Below are 20,543 nucleotides of genomic sequence, written 5' to 3'. Positions count from 1 at the left end.
TCCATTTCCCACACTACTGTCGACTGCTTCCTCTGTCTTCGCTTCTGAAGGGGCATAGAATTCAATCGGTTTCGGGATTTCGTGCTAGGCTTAACATGAAATCTCTTCGGGATAAGAGGAAACGGTTTAATCCTTTCAGCATACGGGAGTGGTACTGTGTAATTTGACTATAAGATTTTCAATTGTTTTGGTGATAATAACGTCAATGGTGGCTATCCTGGCTGTCGTAAATGCTTTAGTATAAAATAGGACTTCTTTTTCACCTTTTCTATCATGAGCGACTTCGTTTCTTTTAGTTTTACTATTTCCATGTAAAAATTTTCTGGGGTTTTGTTCTCATCATTCTTCTTTTCTTCTTTATTAGCGAATGCAACGTAATAACTTGCATCTGCGAAAAAGGCTTCAGCTTCCTTATACGGTCTCGCATCTGCTAGTACTCTGTGTTGCACCCCATCTTTGCAGTATTTAAAGCACTGATGTAATGTAAAAGGTATGATGCCATACTGATGCATCCATGGTCTCCCCAAGAGGAGATTATATGTCGTTACTGCATTTATGACATGGCAAACAACATTCGTAGTTAACTCTCCTACTTCTAATGTTAATGGTAATCTTACCAAGTGCATGCTGTCCTTCTTGATTAAAACCCTATATCATCATTCCACTAGGGCGCAGGTTTGAGAGTTGTTAACCCAATTCATTCAACATTGTCAACGACAACAAATTTACAGTATAACCATTATCAAGCATTATTTGCTTCACTTGTTTTTCACGGATGTGACCTTCTATCATTAACGGCCTGTTATGTTCTCTGTTGCAAACCAGGTAGTCATCAGGGAAGGAAATGATTGGCATACAATCTTCTCATTCTTCATTCTCCATCTCGGTTAGCAACACTCCCCTTATGTCTTCATCAGATAAGGCTTTAATCAAGCTTTATCGGGAGTATTTTGACAACTTCAGGGCATCGTAGACACTCAACCGGGCCGGAATACCTTTCAAATGGCTTATAATATTCTTCGCCCCCTTTTCCTTTCCCTTTTCGCTGCTATTGTTACTACTGGCGTGATTCTTAACTGTTTCTACTTTCAATTTTTCAATTTCCAAATTCGGTGGGCTAGCCATCTTTTTCCCTGATTGCAAGGTAACCATTGCAACTTTTTCTTTTATTTTTTAATCATTAACCCTTGTCCTTTCTTGATAGTCATCTCGCATGGTGAGCACATTTGTTGTTGCTTTTCAATCCTTTTCTCTCTCTCTCTCTCTCTCTCTCTCTCTCTCTCTTCCAATTATTATTTCCCCCTTGTTTATCATCCTCTGTATGATATGTTAATGTATAACAATTTTCTGTTGGATGCCTTATTATGCGGTGATAATGACAGAAGTTTCTTTCTTTTGTCTTGGATGCTTCTTCACGACGTTTTGACACAGGCAGCTCAATTGTCCCTTCTTTCAACAGCTAATTCATCATAAGAAGTACATCCTCTTTTTCGAATGCAAAACCCTCATGAGAGTTTAACGATTGGAGTTTTTTGTCGTAAAACTTGCCCATGGGGCGATTCGATTCTCTCTCATTTCTGTCCTTTTACCTCTTACTTCTTTTGTATCTTATTTTCTATATTCCCTCGCATCATGACTTCTCTTTTCATGTTCCACTATGTTCGTGATCAATTTCTGGGGTCCTCTTCTGACCAATTCACTATTGAATGCTGGCATTTTCCGAGTCATCAGTTCTAAGGCATGCGTTTTCGTGGCCAAGTCATGGAAAGTCCTGATGTCGGCACTGGTGAGAGCGAATGCCACTCCTATTTCTATAGAGTTTAGGCACATCTTCGCCCGCTATTTTTCCTCTGGCAATTACCTGCAAGAAGCTCCTAAGGTCTTTCATCTATCTATAAATTTTTTAAGCCTCTCTCTCTCTCTCTGTCATACCGAAGTTAACTCTGTGATACTGACATCTCGTTTTGATGAGAAGAAATTTGACATGAACGCCTCTTGCACTTGTTCCCACATCCTTATTGACCCAGGTGCTAAGCCAGAATACCATTTGAATGCTTTATTTGTCAAAGAAGATCCGAACAATCGGAGGCAATATTGCTGCACTGTGGAAAAATTCCCCATATTGGTAATAAAATGCATCAAGTGTTCTTCTGGCTAACCATGCCCATTGAACTTCTGAAAATCTGGATGTTTGAAGTTATTCGGGAACTGAATATCTTCAACTTCTTTTGGGTATGGCGTTCGATATATGAATCTTCTTGTAATCTCACATTCTTTTTCTAACCTAACTGCTTCTTCGATGACTTATCATACCTCTTCTTGTGTCATCACTCTCATCGTAGGGGAAGATTCGTGTGACCCGGTCCTCGACGGCTGTGACCCTTCAGGGTGCTGTTCGCGTTCATTTATGTTTTCGGTCATCGGGGGTGCCGTCATTCATGCCACATTATGTGCCAAGTCCCCAAGGCCTCCCAGAGGTTCCTACATTTCTCCATTAGCACTTTCTGCACTTCTACCATCTCAGCAATGCGATCCTCTGTAGTCGGGGAAGACCCTCGATTTGTTCCGGCCATGTAAATGACAGCTTATCCATTTCCTGACAAGGCGGTAGTTGAGGCCGAATGAGAGTGCATTGATGTTATAGGAGTAGCCGAAAGAGGTGACTCATATGATCTTTGTGTGTTTGTGGGTGGCTAACTGACCGGGGGGACATGGACAGTGGTGATGTAGATTCTGGTGAGCTTGTTAGTAGGGCCTTTCCTTTCTGCTCTCTCGTCCACCGAGAGTTCTTAGTAGGCAAAGCAGGGAAATCTCATATCACTAAAGGGATCACTGGTTGCCTAAGGTAAATTGCTAGCGGAGCAAGTTCGGGATGCTTCTTGGTTATATTTCGCGTTATCGGCCCTCTAGCCCTACTCTGTGGCAAGCCCATTTCTGTTGCAGTGATATTACGGGTCCTTGTCCTTCTGCGAGTGATAACGATCCAGTCATCTCTTTCTTCCTGTGCTACTGGCGAAGCAGTTATGACTGTGGAAAATGCCCATAACTCTGTATGCTTGACTGTCATCGCTTTGCTACATTCAACTTATTTATCAGCATACTCCATGACAAACCCTATCGCAGTGAAGTAGAAAACTGTATTCCTCTTAACAATTTCCATTGATTGGTTGGTTGCGATATCTTTTCTCCTGAGTCCCCTATATTACAAGACTTCGAAAGTTAATATTTAAATTAAGATATATTCTATTTTGGAGATGAAAGGTAGGATGTTCCCACTGAGAGTCGCCATTTTGGCGCCTTAAAGACGCCAAACAGTTGTGATTATCTACCATATAGTCTTTAAGTTAACACTAAGTGAACATAGTATAAAGAGTCCCCACAGAGTCACCATTTGTTTTGAATAAGAAATAAAAGCATTTGATTCGGGAATTTCATTCACTTAAGGATTAACAAAAGAAGATGAAGAAGATAATCACACATTATTAATTCATTCCAAGCTCTTTTACATCCTTTTTACTCCTTTGATTCCAAAATAGAATATCCATGAATTGTAATGTAATGTACGACAAATGTGACTATAATATCTGGCAGCATTGTATGTAAGAGCATCATACAATAGGACGAAGCACTATGCGCTTAGGCTATTGTGCGCTGGGCATTGTTGTGCGCTGGGCACTGTTGTGCGCTAGGACTCGTTGTGCGCCAACAACATTGCGTGCCGCACAACACCTACTCCGCACAATGGATGCGGACCCTACCTCTCTCTTCCCACAATTTGCTCCTTCTCTTGAACTGGATACTAATGACCCCTTTAGAGGGGTCATGGGGTATTTATAGCCCTTTCACATGTGCGATCATGCCACGTGGTCATTATGCGGGACTTCTAGTGCGTCGATTCCCCTCTGTGTAGTTTTCACTGCGCAGAGCCTGTTACGCGAACCCTTTTGTGCAGACCCTGTTGTGTTGTGCGAATCCTGTTGTGCGAATCCTGTTGTTTTTTGGTGCACAATACTTTTTTATGCGCATAATGGTTTGCAGACAACACTTTGCACTCAACGAAAGTGTGGTGTTACTCTCTCTTTTTTATGCCTCAACACCATACATGACCTTTTTGTTGATCTCACTATTTTTTTAACTGGTTCTTTCCATCTTTTAAGGCGGATAAAATTCTCCAGACTTGATTCTCACCATTTATCAACGATTCACATCTAACAATCAGAAATTCTAACATTATTCATAGAAAACAATTTGAATGTGTCTTGTGATTTAGATTAACATAATATTCAAACTTCCTCTTAATCAATTGAGTGCAAGGACCGTAAGTGATAGGCTACTTAGTTGATCAAACTCTAATAATTAAAAATTCGCTTCCTATCTTATCTTCATACTCAAAACAGTCTTAAATACACAACTTATTGCTTTCTAAACAGATAAACATTGAAATTTTTTCAAAAATTTTGTAAATTTTGCTCAAAACTGAGAAAACACTGATTAGTTTACCTAATCTCCCATCCCTAACCTAAAATCTACATTGTCCTCAATGTAAAAGAAATAAGCAGGATTTACAAAAGAGACAACGTAATTGAAGGAGAAGAGATGGAAAGATAGTACCTGATGAAGGAATTTTGAGGCTTTTTCCCAAGGATCTCAACGTGAAGGTGGGTTAGTGTGAAAATTAAACAACTGAAGAGGAAACTATCCTAAACAAACGGAAAGCAAACTATCCTAAAACAGTGCAAACAAACTATCTTATTCCTAAATTCTATGAAAGAAATAAACCTAACTATACCTCCATCAGATTAGGAGATCAATCCTGGTATATAGGATCAGTCAGAGGTATGGACATGTCCTCTGAATCAAATTTCTCAACAGATGGCTTTAATCGATGTCCATTTACTTTGAATTCATTTCCATTGTTCGAATTCTTTATCTCAATAGCCCCATGACGGTAAACATTGGTAATAGTGAAGGGGTCAGTCCAATGAAATCGGAGTTTGCTCGGAAAGAGATGCAATCGAGAATTGTACAAGAGGACTTTCTGACTTAGTGTGAACGATTTTCGAAGAATGTATTGGCCATGAAACACCTTCATCCTGTCCTTGTAAATTTTTGAGTTCTTGTACGCGTCATTCTGGATTTCTTCTAATTCATTCAACTGAAGTTTGCATAATGAGACAACGTTGTCTAAATTAAAATTTAAATTTTTGATTGCCCAGTAGACTCTATGTTCCAACTCCACAGGCAGGTGACAAGCCTTCCCATAGACAAGTCTAAAGGGTGACATCACAATAGAGGTCTTAAATGCGGTATGGTAAGCCCTTAAGGCATCGGTCAATCTGATTGACCAATCCTTATGTCAAGGTTAACCGTCTTTTTCAAGATGTGTTTAATTTTTCTATTGGAAATCTCAGCTTGTCCACTTATTTGTGTATGGTATGGAGTGCTCACTTTGTGGGAGATGCCATATTTCTTCATTAAGTTTGCAAATGGCCTATTACAAAAATGTGAACCTCCATCATTAATGATGGCTCAAGGCGTCCCAAACCGCGAAAGGATGTATTCTTTTAAGGATCTAATGACTATTTGATGATCATTGTTCCACCACGAGATCACTTTAACCCATTTAGTGACATAGTCTATGGTGAGAAAAATATATAAATTTCTAAAAGATTAGGGGAATGATCCCATGAAATCGATGCCCTTGCAATTAAATGCTTCAATGATCAGAATGGGGTTCAAAGGCATCATGTTTTGACAAGACAAAGCTCCTAATTTTTGACAACGCTCACAAGCTTTCAAAACTCATGAGTGTCCTTAAACATAGTGGGCCAGTAAAAGCTGCACTGCAGAATTTTGGCCATGGTCTTTTTGGCAGAAGAGTGACCACCACAGGCCTGATAATGACAAAAGGAGATGACACCTTGGTGTTCATTGTTTGGCACACATCTCCTTAAGATTTGGTCTGGGCAATATTTAAATAGATATAGATCATCCCAGAAGAATTTGCAACCTCGGTGAAGAATTTTTCTTATCTTGCATAGTCCAATGTGTCAGTGTGAAACTATAGCAAGATAATTAGTAATATCGGCAAACCAAGGTGAATGAGAGAATTTAAATAGTTATTCGTCAGGGAACATGTTATTTATATGTGTCGTCTCAAGGAAATCAGAGAGATCAAGGTGGGAAAGATGGTCAGTCACTACGTTCTCTACTCCCTTTTTATCTTTTATTTCTAAATCAAATTCTTGGAGTAGGAGGATCCATCTTATCAGGCGGGGTTTAGCATCATTCTTAGAAAGAAGATACTTAAGAGCCACATGATCTATGTAAATGATGATCTTGGATCCAATTAAGTAGGACCTAAATTTGTCCAAAGTGAACACTACTATAAAGAGTTCCTTTTCCATAGTAGAGTAGTTCATTTCGGCAGGATTTAGAGTTCTACTTACGTAATGAAAAATGTATGGCTTTTTTTCTTTTCTCTGGCCTAAAATCGCCCTAAGAACATAGTCAGACGCGTCGTACATAAGTTCCAAAGGAAGGCTCTAGTCAAGTCGCTGCATGATAGGTGCAGTGGTTAACATGCCCTTGAGTTTAGTAAAAACTTCCTGACATTGCTCAGTCCACTCATATGGTGCATCGTTTTGAAGTAGATTATATAGAAGACGAGATTACATAGAAGACGAGAGAGGTGACTAAAGTCCTTTATGAATCTTCTATAAAAACTGTTGTGTCCTAGGAAGGATCGTACATCTCGTATGTTCTTGGGTGGAGGTAAGTTAGAGATAAGATCAATCTTTTCCTTATCTACCTAAATTCCCCTAGACGAGATGATACGTCCAAGGACAATTCCCTTACGAACCATAAAATGACACTTCTCCTAATTCAGTACCAATTTTTTTCCTCACATCACTTCAGCACACATTTAAGATTCTCCAAACAATCGCTGAAGGATGGACCAAAGACAAAGAAGTCACCCATGAAGACCTCTAAATATTATCCACCATGTCAGAAAAAATACTCATCTGCATCGCTGAAAAGTGGCAGGGGCATTACACAGTCCGAATGGCATCCTTTGGTAAGCAAAGGTGCCAAAAGGACATGTAAACGTGGTCTTTTCTTAGTCTTCAAGGGCTATCTCAATCTGATTGTAGCCTAAATATCCATCAAGGAAATAATAGTATGAGTGACCAGCTAGCCTTTCCAAAATTTTATCAATGAAGGGCAATGGAAAGTGATCATTCCTTGTGACGGTATTTAATTTCCTATAGTCAATGCACATTCTCCAACCAATAGTAACTCTAGTTGGCATGAGTTCATTGTTGGCATTGGCTATGATGGTGATTCCGGACTTCTTAGGAACCACCTGAGTTGGACTCACCCATTGACTATTGGATATCAGGTATATGATACCTACAACCAATAGTTTAAGTACCTCGACTTTAACCACTTCCTTCATGTTTGGATTTAATCTATGTTGTGGTTGCCAAGAGGTCTTCGCATTATCTTCTAGATAAATGCGATGAATATAAATCGAAGGGTCAATTCCCTTGAGGTCCGTAATCGACCATCCAAGGCCTTCCTTATGCTCAATGAGAGTAGAAATGAGCATACTCTCTTGTTTTTACTCAAGATGGGAAGAAATTACCACCGGATATGTCTCATCTTGACCTAAATAAACATATTTCAAATAAGAGGGCAAAGGTTTTAAGTCAGGCTTTGGTGCCTTGAGGTTAGACGGTAGAGGCACTACATCAGTTTGGGGCAATTCTTCAAATTGCGGCCTCCACTAGTTAACTACAAGTACTGGCATGGTATCAAGCATACCACCCCCCTCCCTAATCATATCATCATTAAAATCATGGGAGTGGGCTAGACATGTCTCTATAGGGTCAAAGGATTATGTCAAAAGTGTTCTATCTTCCACAAAAGAGTCAATCATGTTAATGTCGTGGAAATCTTCATCTTCCTCTAACTGTTTGCCCATTTTGAAAAAGATATACAACTCCAATATTATATTTCTAAAAGACAAACTCATGACTCCGTTCCTACAATTAATTATTGCATTTGATGTGGCAAGGAATGGACGACCAAGAATGACTGGAATTTGAGTGCTCATGTCTATGATGGGTTGAGTTTCCAAGACAATAAAATCTACCGGGTAGTAGAATTTATCAACCTGGACCAACACATCCTCAATTATCTCTCTCGGCACTCGAGCTGAACAATCAGCAAGTTGTGATGTGGTCTGGGTGAGTTTTAATTCACATAGACCCAGTTGTTCGTAGATCGAGTATGGGATCAGATTTACCCTTGCTCCTAAATCAAGAAATGTGTGCTCAATGCAGTAATTCCCAATTACACAAGCAATGGTTGGGCTACCGGGATCTTTTTATTTCTGTAGCACATCTTGCTTTAGGATGGTACTCACTTTTTTAGTTAAAAAGATTTTCTTTTGAATATTTTGCTGTCTTTTGGTCATACACAAGTCTTTCAAAAATTTATCAAATGAAAGTATTTGTTTAACCACATCTAGTATTAGGATGTTGACCTTCACTTATTTCAGAACCTCTAGAATGTCCTAAGAATTAGATAGAGGTTTTGGTGCAATTAACCATTGGAGGAATGGTGCAATTGGCTTGCCTTGAAGTTCCGATTCTAACACTTGTGAAGTGTTGCTAGGTCTATCAGTTTCATCTACTTCTGGGTCCTTAGACTCCTCAGCCCTTACCAGAATAAAATTTTCAATTATTTTCCCACTCTTAATAGTGGTGATAGCTTAGCTTGCTCCATTTAATTTGAAGAGCTTGGATCACTTATTTCGTATTGCGGTTTAAGATTGGGGAAATGTTGAGCAGGAAGCATCCCCCTCTCTATAACCATAACATGTGAATCCATCTTTTGTATAAATTTTGTAAGTTCTTGTATTGCTTGGGTAAGCTCCTGAGTTTGTGTTGAATTTTGAACCGGTTCTTCTTGAGGTTTCCCTTAATTTGGAATTTGATTAGGGAATCCTTGAGGAGTTGCAGTTTGTCCATTCTTTAAACTAAATTTTGGATGATTTCTCCAACTAGGATTATATGAATTAGAGATGGGTCCATTGAAAGGTCTTTAGGTACCTCTTAAAAATCTAGTATTATTGGACAATTTTCAGTTGTGTGAATGTTGCAAGCACAAATACCGCAAACAATTTCCTTAGCCTTATCCTTCTTTAGTTTCATGGGTTCGAATTTCCTTATGAGATTAGCCACTTTAGCATTGATGTCATCATCCTCTTTCAGAAGGTATATTCCACCTCTCTCCTTTGATTGAGTGGGCCTAGAGGTGGTGCTCGATTTTGGGGAGACATCCCATGATTGTGCTTTTTCAGCAAGTCTGTCCAAATAATCCCACACATCATTGACATTTTTATTCATGAATTCCCCATTGCACATTGTCTCAACCAATTGGCACATGGAAGATGTCAGTCCATCATAGAAAAAGTGTGTAACGCGACACTTTTCAAAACCGTGTTGTGGGCATGAACTGACAAGATCCTTGAACTACTCCCAACATTGAAAGAATGTTTCATCTTCCTTTTGGGTTAAGTTCATGATTGAATTTCTGAGGGTATTCATTTTTGGTGTGGGAAAATTTTCTTTATGAATTCCCTTTTCATATCATTCCATCTACCAATAGATCGAGGACGTAGTGAATGCAGCCACATCTTGGCTTTCTTTTTCAAAGAAAAGGGAAAGAGTTTCAGCTTAACCGTGTCATCAGACACATTAGGAAAATATAAAGTGGTTATGATCTCATCAAACTCTTTCAAGTGTAAATATAGATTTTCATATTCAAGCCCATAAAATTTTGAAAGGAGTTGGATCACCCCTAGTTGATGCCCATATGTCCTGTATTTTTTAGAAAAACCATGCATAAGGGCGTGCTCACCCTCGCCGGTTGAGGCGGGGGGTGCTTGATGCACCTCATTCTCATCCTGGACTTCCTCAACCTTAGGTTGAGGTGGACTTGGAGGTTGATTGGCCGGTTGATTAATAGCCATAACTTCAATTAACTTTTTGGATCTCGAGTAGTGTCTAATCCTGTGATGGATAGGTAACCCCTCAATCAATCCTCCTTCACTCAAGAGACGTCGAGTGTTATCACGGACCCACTTGGGCATGAAACACTCTCAGCCCTCAATTTCAAACTCTAACCTAAACCTAAAAGAAAGAAGGGAAATAGAAATCTAGAATTGGAAAGAGAGAGAGAGGAGAGAGAGAGAGGAGAGAGAGAGAGAGAGGAGAGAGAGAGAATTAGAAAGAAGTTACCAAATTAGAAGGTTCTATGTTAGGATCCTATAAAAGAAAAAGGAAAGTCAATTAGCTTTTAAAAGAAAGAAATAAGAAACCTAGGTTTCTAAAAACATAAAATAGAAAGTTTCTAAACTAAAATTAGAATTAGATTTAAGAAAAATAGAAAAGGAAAGTTTCTAAAAAAGTTAGTTTCTAAAATAAATTAGGAAAGTTTCTAAACCTAGAAATAGAAAGCAAAGTTAATTTCTAAAATAATTCAGAAAATGATAATCCTAAAAATAGAAAATTGAAAAATCCTAATCTTAAACTAATTCCAAAACTAGTTAATCTCAGAAAAACACAACTGTTACTCCCCAACAACGGTGTCAAAAACTTGTTCACAACCCCAAGTGTAGGGTCACGATACAGTAATAATCTCGGTGAGACCGAGGTCAAATCCACAGTGATTAATCTCGTGTGTATTCTGAAAGTAACTAGAACTAGAACTTAGAAGAAGATATGAATCTAAATCTAAATTAATTGAGAGAGTAATTGTGATTAAAGTGATTAAAACTAACAAATTCAAAAGTGGTAACTAGGGTTTCTAAGGATCCACTTGTATAGATCAGGGATATCTATGCTTAATTCAAGGACACAACTAGAATCAGAGTCCCATCTTATCCAATAGGAAGATATCTCAGTAAAACCAAATCTAAACTTTCTTTGACCTATTTCTCAATGGATGAGAGTTGTGAGAACTGGAAGTGATTCCATCATAAAACCATGCCCAGGAGACAATGGCTCATAATAGAACATACCAATCTCATAACCAAACATAAGAGAATCATGAAGATTAGACGGTATTCTGTCATCCAACCATGTCTAAGGGACGATGGTGAACAACAAGATTTCCTAATTTCACAATCTCATTATATAAAAAGAACATACTCAAAGCAATCGCAGATCTATTGTAATTTCAGTCACAACAAATCATTAAAAACTGAAAGTATTTCTTAAATATCAAACTAGAATCAAAGATAGTTTAACTGAAACATGAATCAAAGCAATAGAAAACATCCCATCACGCTACAAGCTTCACATCTTAGACCTAGCTAAGAGATTTAGCCAATCATAGACATGATTGGAACTAAAACCCTAGAAGAAAACATGAAAAATGACTAAGGAAGAGGAAGAGAACTCTTGGCGACTGCTTCTCCATACTTTTGTTCCACTCCTCAAACCCTAAAAAATACGTAGGGATGCCCTGGGGACTCCTATTTATAGTTGTTTATCACCTCCTTTCGCATCGACTTGGAAAAATCTGGAAACTGCCTCAAATTTACGTAGTCTATGTAAAACCTTCGTAACTCTCAACTAGTCGAGGACTGCCTTCGACTAGTCAAGGGTTACCTTCGACTAGTCGAGGATGATGGGATTTTAAAATCTGATGTTACTAGAGTTTGATTCGAAGTTTCCTCGACTAGTTGAGTAGGAGCTTAGACGAGTCCAAGCAGACCTTAGAATAGTCAAAGATCTTGCCAATTCACTTTAAAACTTCGATTATCTTCATTCTTGACTTGGTTTCCTTGGGTCTTTGGCATGTGAATTCTTCATTCTTAGTCTTTTAAGATCCAATCTTTAACTTAGTGATTCTTAAGCGTTAAATCCATGCTTTTAGCATCCTTTTCATGCAAGCTCTTAAATTCACCTTGCAACACAAACATGATTAAAATAGAACATTAAGCATTAACATGTTCATAAAACCAAGTAATAAATGGGGGGATAATATGCAATATTTAACCCTCAACACCTTTCCATCACTTCCCTTTTCTTTTCATTGCCTCTTTTGTATTATATGCTTAATTCTTTTACATTGAGGACAATGTAGATTTTTCGATTGGGGATGGGGGATTAGGTAACCTAATCAGTGTTTTCTCAGTTTTGAGCAAAAAAATTCAAAATTTTTAATATTTTAAGTTGAAATCTGTTTGGGAAGAGATGAATTGTGTACTTAAGAATGCTTTGAGTATGATAAGATAGAGATTGAATCTTGAATTACTGGAATCTAATCATCTAAGTAACTTATCACCTATGTGCTTGCACTCAATTGATTAAGAGGTTGTTTGAATATCATGTTAATCTAAATCACAGAACACATTCAATTTGTTTTCTGTAAGACATGTTAGAGGTTCTGATTATTAGTATGTCAATCATTGATAGATGATGAGAATCGAGTCTGGAGAATTTTATCCACCTTAAAAGAAGAAAAGAACCAGTTAAAAAAAAAGGAGATCGACAAAGAGGTCATGAAAAAGAATGAAAAGAATGAAAATTTTGGAAAAGAATGCAAAAATAAAAAGAATGAATAAAAATTGACTGTCGATATAAAATAAAAAACTGGTAAAAGAAAGAAAATGGGATGAGTTTGGAATCAGTACTTGAGTTTCAAATATGTCTTGAAGTGATGAGCATAGCTAACATGATGAATTAATAGTATTCATACGTGAAATAAATTGACTTTCACTAAGCACATTGAAAAACTTGATATACAAATTATGCTTCGATGGACAAAGAACTTATTTGATTGGTTGCTTATGTGATTGGGTTCTAGGTTTTCAAATCCTCACTTTCGTATCTTATTTATACCCATTCATACTTGAGTGCACAAAAGATTGTTTTATGAAAACGTTTCTGACATTAAGCATTGAGATTTATTTTGCACATTCTTTGCTCGGGACTAGCAAAATGTTGGTTAGGAATTATATTGAGGGTCAAATATTGCATATTGGACCTCATTTATATCTTGGTTTTATGAACATGATACAACTTAATGTCCTATTTTATTCATGTTTGTGTTGCAATAAGAGCTTAGACTGGAAAAGGTGCTAAAAGCATGGATTTGACAATCAAAGATCGCCAAGGCAAAGAATGGATCTTATGAGACAAAGATTGAATATTTTAAGGTCCCAAGATTCAAGAAAACTAAGTGGAGAAGGAACGAAGCTGAAAGAACAAGTGCAGAATACACATTGACTGTGTCATTAAGCACCATTCGATGACATTGAGGACACATTCGATGACATCAAACACATGTCGATGACATCGAATTTATAAAGAAAAATTGAGTTGGTCGCTTGACAAATTGAAGACATTTTTCGATGACTCGAGAACTTATTTGATGACTCGAAGCTTTGCTCGATGACATCGAAGGCATGCTCAATGACATCGAATTTTCGGTGGAATTTTGACAAAACTTATTAGACATATTAGGCACCATTTTTTATTACTTGAAGCACTCCTCGATGACATCAAAGATCTACTCGATGACCTCAAAGGTCTCTTCGATGACATCGAATTTATTGAAGAAATTGGATTAACTCTCTAGACTTTTTTAAACACATTATTGATTCTTCGAACAATGCTCGATGACATCGAAGGTAGGTTCGATGACATAGAAGGTCATAGAGTCCGGATGAAGTTACAAAAGTGCTGAAAATGCACATACAAAAGACACCTTTGATAACATCGAAGCCTGTTCGATGTCATCGAATGAATCGTGTGAAGTTACGAAGAGTTACGCAAAGTAAGTAAATTTGAGGCGGTTTCTGGATTTTTTCAAAGAGGTGCGAAATGAGGTATTGCTCAACTATAAATAGGACTCTCAAGGGCATCCCTAGGCATCTATCAATTAATCAAATTAGTCTAGGATTTGGAGGAGTGAAGCACAAGGGTAGAGAGTCATCGCCAAGTATTTTTCTTCTTTCCTCCTCAGTTTTTCATGCTTTCTTCTAGGGTTTTAGATCCAATCATAACTATGATTGGCTAAACCTCTTAGCTAGGACTAAGTGGTGAAGCCTGTAGCATGATGGGATGTTTTCTATTACTTTGATTCATGTTTATATTGAACTCTCTTTTATTCTAATTTGATATTTAAGAAATACTTTCAGTTTTTAATGGTTTATTGTGACTCAAATTACAATAGATCTGCAATAGCTTTGATTATGTTCTTTTCATGTATTGAAATTGTGAAATTAAGAAATCCTATTGTTTACCATCATCCCTTGGGCATGGTTGGATGATGGAATCCCTTCTAATCCTCATGATTCTCTTATATTTGGTTATGAGATTGGTATATCCTATTGTAGCCATGCACTCCTGGGCATGGTTTTGTGATGGAATCACTTCCAATTCTCACAACTCTCATCTATTGAGAATTAAGTCAAAGGAAGTTAATATTTGGTTTTACTGAGATATCTTTCAATTGGATAAGTTAGGACTACGATTCCAGTTGTGTCCTTAAATCAAGCATAGATCTCCCTAATTGCTTTAAGTGGATCCTTGGAAACCCTAGTTGCCACCTTTGAATTTCTTATATTTTAGTTAAAAAATTCACAATTACTCTCTCTACATTTCAGATTTAGGTTTACATTTTTATTTAATTCTATTTCCAGTTGCTTTTAGAATACTCACGAGATTAGTCCCTGTGGATTCGACCTCGGTCTCACCAAGATTATTACTACATCGCGACCCTACAATTGGGGTTATGAATAGTAGTACCTGAAGAAAGGGGATTGAAGCTTTTCCAAGGTTCTTAATGTGAAGATTGGTTAGCAAAAAGACTCAAACAAACTGAAATTAAACTATCCTAATCTTAAATCCTACTTAAATAATAAAATCTAACTAGACCTCCATAAGACCTCTAAATATTTCCCCACCATGTCAGAAAATATACTTAACATGCATCGCTAAAAAGTGGCGGGGGCATTACATGGTCCAAATGGCATCTTTTGGTAAGCAAAGGTGCCAAAGGGCCATGTGAAAGTGGTCTTTTCTTGATCTTCAAGAGCTATCTCTATCTGATTGTACCCCGAATATCCATCAAGGAAGCAATAGTAAGAGTGACCAGCTAGCCTTTTCAAGATTTGATCAATGAAGGGCAAAAGAAAGTGGTCCTTCCGCGAGATGGTATTCAACTTTCTATAGTCAATGCACATTCTCCAACTAGTAGTACTCTAGTTGGCATGAGTTCATTGCCGGCATTGGCTACGATGGTGATTCCAGACTTCTTAGGAAGCACTCGAGTTGGACTCACCTAATGGCTATCAGATATGGGGTATATGATACCCACATCCAACAACTTAAGTACCTCGGCCTTAACCACTTCCTTTATGTTTGGATTTAATCAGCATTGTGGTTGCCAGGAAGTCTTCGCATTATCCTCAAGATGAATGTGGTGAGTACAAATCAAAGGGTCAATTTCTTTGAGGTCCGCAATCGACCATCCAATGGCTCCTTTATACTCAATGAGAGTAGAGATAAGGATACTCTCTTATTCTTACTTAAGGTAGGAAGAAATCACTACTGAGTATGTCTCATCTTGACATAAATAGACATATTTAAGATTAGAGGGCAAAGGTTTTAGGTCAAGCTTCGACACTTTGAGGCTAGACGGTAGAGACACTACATTAGTTTGGGGTAATTCTTCAAATGGTGACCTCCACCTGTTAACTTCAAGTACCGACGTAGCATCAAGCATGACATATATCTCCTTAATCGTGTCATCATCCAAATCAGGGAAGTGGGCCATGCAAGTCCCTAGAGTGTCAGAGTATAGAGTCAATAGTGCTCTATCTTCCATGAAAGAATCATCATCATCCTCTGACTATTTTCTCATATTAAAAAAGATGTTGACCTTCAATGTCATATTTTCGAAAGATAGATTCATAATCTCATTCTTACAATTAATGATAGCATTTGATGTAGCAAGGAATGGGTGACCAAGAATGACGGGTATCTGAGTGCTTACATCCACGATGGGTTAAGTATCTAGAACAATAAAATCTATTGAGTAATAGAATTTCTAGTATCAACCTGGACCACCACATCCTCTATCATCCCTCTCAGTACACGAACTGATCGATCAATAAGTTGTAACATGGTCCGGGTAGGTTTTAATTCACCAAGACCCAGTTATTCATAAATTGAGTAAGGAATTAGATTTACACTCGCCCCCAAGTCAAGAAGTGCATGCTCAATCCGGTAATTCCCAATTACATAAGTGATGGTTGGGCTACCGGGGTCTTTGTATTTTTGTGGCATATCTTGCTTGAGGATGGTACTCACTTTTTCTATCAAAAAGATTTTCTTTTGTATGCTTTGCCATTTGTTTGTAGTGCATAGGTCTTTCAAAAATTTGGCATATGAAGGGATTTATTTAACGGCATCTAGTAGAGGGATGTTGACCTTCACTTGTTTAAGCACATCTAGAATATCCTGAGAATTAGATAGAAGTTTTGGTGCAATCAACCGTTGAGGGAATGGTGCAATCGGCTTACTTTGAGGTTCTAGTCCTAACTGATGTGGAGTAATGATAAGTCTATCATTCTTATCTTCTACGGGGTCCTTAAGCTTTTTAACCCTTACCGAAATAGATTTGTCAATTGTCTTTCCACTCCTAAGAGTGGTGATAAACTTGGTTTGCTCCATTTGATTTGAAGAGCTTGGGTCACTAATTTCACATTGTGGTTTGGATTGGGGAGAGGTTGGGCTGGAACTATCCCTTTCTCCTCACTCACTAAGTGTGAGTCAATCCTTTGAATGGATGACGCAAACGTTCCCATTGTCGTTGAGATATCCTGGAATGCTTATACCATATTTTGTTTGAATAGCTCTTGGTTTTGCATGAATTTTTTAACCGCATCCTCTTGAGGCCTCTTCTAATTTAAAAATTCAGTAAGGGCCTCTTGTAGGTTAGCCGTTTGTCCATTCCTCCAACTGAAATTTGGATGGTTTCTCCAGTTAGAATTATATGTATTTGAGGTGGGTCCTCTGAAAGGTCTTTGGTTGTTGTTCACGGCATTCGATTGCTCATTCAATATCTATTGAAAAGCAAGAATTGTTAGGCAATTCTCAGTTGTATGTATATTACAAGCACAAATACCACAAACAACTTCCGCAACCATATCAGATTTGATAAGTTCTACCTTCTTAAGTTCCATGGCCTCAACTTTTCTTGTGAGATTGGCCACTCTTGCACTCATATCATCTTCCTCTTTTAGAACATTAATTCCTCCCATTTCCTTTGATTGAGTAGGCTTAGAAGTGGTGAGTCTTGGAGAGGTGTCCCATGATTGTGCATTTTATGTCAATTGATAAAGGTAATCCCATGCATCATCGGCCTCTTTGTTCATGAATTCACCATTATACATCATCTCTACGAAATGGCACATTGGTGAAGTCAATCCATTATAGAAAAAGCTTATTGTTCACCATACTTTGTAGCCATGATGTAGACATGAATTCGTGAGATCTTTGAACCTTTCCCAACATTGGAAGAAGGCCTCTTCCTCTTTTTGGGTAAAGTTCATGATTGCCTTACTTAAAGTGTTAGTTTTATGAAACAGGAAAAACTTTTTAAGAAATTCTCGGGTCATCTTGGCCCATGTGTCAATGAATCTTAGCTTTAAGGAGTGCATCCACGTCTTAACCTTGTCTTTCAATAAAAAAGAAAATAATTTAAGTCGCACTGTGACCTCAGATACGTTTGGAAAGTGTAATGTAGCAACTATCTCATCAAACTCCTTGATGTGCAAATATGGACTTTTAAAATCTAGTCCATGAAACTTAGGAAGGAATTATATCACTCCAGATTTGATATTCACGTTTCCTGCATTAAGTGGAAAGACCATGCAGGAAGGTGTACTCACCCCCACCGGTTGTAAATAATCGTGTAAAGTACGAGGCGGGGTGCAGTATGCACATCATTTTCATCTTGAACTTCCTCAACTGGTGGTTGAGGTTGAGGTTGATTTGCATCCATCATTTCAATTAACTGAGAGGATCTCAAGTGGTGGTTAATCTTTTGATGGATAGGCAACCCTTCAACTAATCCTCCTTCACTCAAGAGACATTGAGTGTTCTCACGAACCCACTTGAGTATAAAATACGCACAACCCTCAAGTAACTAAATAATTAAACTTAAAAAGAAAACTAGAAAAACTAAAAAAAATAAGAGATCTAGAAAAAATAAGAGAGAGGGTTGGAATAAAATTACCGAATAAGAGTTACTATGTTGGGAATCCTACAAAACAGAAAACAATGTTAGTTTCTAAAAATAATTTTAGAAAAAATCCTAACCTAAAAACATAGCAGAAAAATAAATCTTAATCTTAACCTAATCCTAATACCAATTAATTCTAGAAAAATGTAGCTATAGTCCCCGGCAATGGTGCTAAAAACTTGTTCACAACCCGAAGTGTAGGGTTGCGATGTAATAATAACTCGTGAGAATGAGGTCGAATCCACAGGGACTAAACTTGTACGTATTCTGAAAAGAACTAGAACTAAAACTAGAAAAAGATCTAAATCAAAATTCTAGAATAAAAGAGAGTAATTGTGAATATTGTTTAAACTATCAATTAAAGGTAGGAACTAGGGTGTCAAGGATCTACTTGTAACTATTAAGATGCTACCTTGCTTGATTTAATAAACACAATTGAAATTAGAGTCTTATCTTATCCAATTGGAAGATAAAACAATTTAAATCAAATATGAACTTTTCATTGACCTAATTCTCAATGGAGGAGAATCGTGAAGATTGGAAGGGACCCTACCATGCCCAGAAGACGATGGTGAACAATGGGATTTACCAATCTCACTATCTCAAAACAGGAAAAGAAGATATCAAAAGCTATCACAGCATCTATTGTAATTTGAGTTACAATAAATCATTGAAAACTGAAAATATACCTTTAATATCAAACTAAAAATCACTGAAGTTCAATAAGAACAAGAATCAAAGCAAAATAAATATCCCAACACGCTACAAGCTTTACCGCTTAGCCCTATTTATGAAGTTTAGCCAACCAAAGACATGATTGAAACCAAATCTCTTAAACAAACCATGAAAAATAAACTAGGGAAGAAGAAAAATTCTTTGGTGGCTACTCCACTCCTTTGTTATGCTCCTTGAGACCTTACTAAACCCTAGAAGATGCTTTGGACATCCTAGGGAGTCCTATTTACAGTTATAGAACTCCAACTTTCGCACCTAGTTGGAAAATTCTAGAAACCACCTCAAATTTATGCGCTCTTCGCAGTTTGCTAAATTAAACTTCACTCTGCACAGTTTTTCAAAATATACTTCACTTTGCACAGCTAAAATAGACTCTGAATTTTAGAATATGCTTTTTCAAGATAATTTCAGGAATATGTTTGTTTTTAAGACAATTTCAGGATTCCTTTTCTTCACTTCAAATATTTGATTCACTTCATTCCTCACTTAGTTTTCTTGGATCTTTGGCATGTGAATTCTTCGTTAATAACTTTTAAATCTCCAAATCTTCATTTAGTAATCTTTTGAGCACAAATCTTCCTTTTGACATCAAGTGCACCTTAAGCTCTTGAAATCACATCGCACATGAAAACATGTATAATTAAATTGATTAAGCACTATTGTGTTTATAAAACCAAGGTATAAATAGGGAGAAATATGCAATATTTCATACTCAACACACCCCCCAACCAGCATTTTTCTAGTCTCAAGGAAAACATACATGAAGTGATCTTCAATTCTCAATGTTCAAAGTTCTTCAAGAAAACAATCATTTGTGTAAACAAGTATGAATGAGTATAATCCAAAGAAGTGAGAGTGAAAATTTATAAACCTAGAGCCAAATCAAACGAGCAATCAATCAAATAGATTCTTCATCAATCAATCTAGTGCATAAGTTCATATATCAAGTTTTCCCAATGTGCTTAGTGAATTTCAATTTACCTTCCATGAAAGTATACTATCATTACATAATATTAGCCATGATCATCGCCTCAAGATTAATTGAATAATCAAGTACTGATTTTGAACTTATCCTCTTTTCCTTCTTTTTCTAGTTTTTGATTTTATATTGACGGTCTCTTTTTATTTATTCATTCTTTTCAGAATTTACATTCTTTTACAGTCTTTTCATTCTTTTCCAGTCTTTTCATCATATATAACCTTTTTGTCGATCTCAGTATTTTTTTTAATTGGTTCTTTTCATCTTTTAAGGTGGATAAAATTCTGCAAACTTAATTCACAATCATTTATCAATGCTTCACATACTAACAATCGGATATTCTAGCATAATTCACAGAAAGTAACTTGAATGTGTCTTGTGACTTAGATTAACATGATATTCAAATTTCCTCTTAATCAATTGAGTGCAAGAACAGTAGGTGATAGACTACTTAGTTGATCAAACTCCAACAATTCAAAATTCAATCTCAATCTTA

General features: G+C 37.1%; 1 non-coding gene across 1 annotated transcript; it reads left to right on the top strand.

Moving 5' to 3' along the window:
* The first annotated feature begins 9,504 nt into the window (after window positions 1-9,504).
* LOC131250228 (small nucleolar RNA R71) lies at window positions 9,505-9,611 on the top strand. The gene has a single exon (XR_009173154.1). It is a non-coding gene; the product is annotated as a small nucleolar RNA R71 (small nucleolar RNA).
* The last annotated feature ends 10,932 nt before the right edge of the window (window positions 9,612-20,543 follow it).

Source organism: Magnolia sinica, chromosome 6, assembly GCF_029962835.1.
Source record: "Magnolia sinica isolate HGM2019 chromosome 6, MsV1, whole genome shotgun sequence".
Classification (NCBI taxonomy): Eukaryota; Viridiplantae; Streptophyta; class Magnoliopsida; order Magnoliales; family Magnoliaceae; genus Magnolia; species Magnolia sinica.
This window is presented reverse-complemented; position numbering and strand designations above follow the sequence as displayed.